Source organism: Eptatretus burgeri, chromosome 11 (genome assembly GCF_056783735.1).
Source record: "Eptatretus burgeri isolate ZD-2024b chromosome 11, Ebu_testis_v1, whole genome shotgun sequence".
Lineage (NCBI taxonomy): Eukaryota > Metazoa > Chordata > Myxini > Myxiniformes > Myxinidae > Eptatretus > Eptatretus burgeri.
The window spans coordinates 91581550-91583535 of record NC_140971.1 but is presented as its reverse complement, the minus strand read 5'-3'; positions in this window follow the sequence as shown (position 1 = coordinate 91583535).

The following is a 1986-nucleotide window of genomic DNA, read 5'->3' as shown; positions in this document are numbered from 1 at the left end:
TTTTTTCAATAAATCGATTAATTTGACATTTTTCAATGAATTACTTCATTGACGTGGGAGGAGCCTGTTCAGTGTTCAGCTCTCCAATTGGAGGTTGCAGAGTCTGAGGCGGAGCCACTAAGGCTGTTGTGGAATCTTCTTCATAACCATCTGTGATCATGAGACGAGTTTGTGTTCCTCTTCTTATTTGCACAAATAAGCAAAGTGAGTGGACAAACTCTTTTTGCCGACATAACATAGGGTCCATGGAATAGATAAATGTCGCTTCTCGTATTCGGAGATGTGTTATACTTCATTCTCTGCTCAATATCTTGAATGCATCCACATTATAATGTTCAGCACAGTTTGCATTCTCAATCAAATGCTGTCCAATCGCAGATGTACACGATGGTGGGATTGATGCTGGGACCTTCCTACAAGCACGTACCGGCTGTATTCGTGTACCAATTGTGTTTTTCCTGATGGACAAAATTACAGATTCAGATGAAACAGTGGTGGTTTAGGTATGCTATTGGGCAAATGATTGAAAATTTAATTATTTCATGATTATTATTTATTTTAATTATGCAATTCATCCCTGAATCAATCAATTATTGCCCACCGCTCACTCCAAATCCGTCTCCATATGCTGCAGAGCGAGTATGTATCATTTGTACATATTTTCCTCAGAAGTACATTTGTACACATAAACTAGGTATCATTTGTGTACATTCACCTCAGAACTAAACAATTCCCTCCCAACTCCACCTCCACGTGCTGCACGGTGGCACGCGCTGGAGGATTTATGTATTTTGCATGGGAGCGGTGTACTTTGAATGTACCGCTACTTTTTTGTCTTGTAGTTTATCAAAGTATTTGATTTTCTTATGACTTTCATCACCATCGAGAATGTTTATAAACAGCACACTGGGGTTTGTTTCACAAGGAAACACAAAAAAAATAGACACAGGTGGAGGCGGCCAGTCAGCCCATCATGCCTGCACCACATCAACACCACAACAATTTATCAACACCAGATCAAAATAAGAAAATGCAAAATGTGTTTTTTTATTTTTAAAACAAGTGTTTTTGTAGTTTCTTGTTTTTTTTTTTTTCTTCCAGGGGAGGGGCATGGGCTTGGGTAAAAAACACACATCAACCACACAACACCCCTTGATGAGACCACCACCAACAGCATTCCATACACATGCACACAATCACCCATCAATGCTCAAACTACCAAAAAGTCCTGTCATCATCCCTATACCCCTCTATCTCCATAACTTCCAGGTACCTATCTATTTCTAATTTACACTTATCTACTGCTTCTGGTGCCACCACCTTTCCAGGGAGGCCATTCCATGCATTAACTACTCTCTGAGTGAAAGTCCCCTGCCTTGCTACCATTTTAACTCTCCTCTTCTTTACTCTCAGGCTATGACCCCTGGTTCTATCACTGTCTACTCTGTTGAATAATTCATCTGCACTTATTTTATCGAGACCCTTCATCATCTTAAACATCTCTATCTTATCTCTTCGTAACCACCTCCTTTCTAGTGTATAAAGCCCTGTCTCCTTCAGCCGCTCCTCATAGCTGAGTCTAGCTAGACATGGAATCAATGTGGTGGCCCTGCACTGAACCCTCTCTATGGCATCTATGTCCTTCCGGAACTGTGGTGACCAAAACTGCACACAATATTCTAGATGTGGCCCTCACTAAATTCCTGCACAATGTTAACACCACCTCTTTTGATTTATAAATTAAATTATCTCTCTCTGAATACAACCTAAAACCATATTTGCTTTACCTATAGCTGCCTGGCACTGTGCTACCTGCTTACCTCGCATATCTATTACCACCCCCAGATCCGTCTTCTGTGTGACACGCTCCAAAATTACCCCTTGCATCCTGTAATCTCTATTTTCATTGTTCTTTCCCATCCCCAACACCTTACACTTGCTCAGGTTAAATTCCATCTGCCAATCTATTGCCCAATCCATACAAGT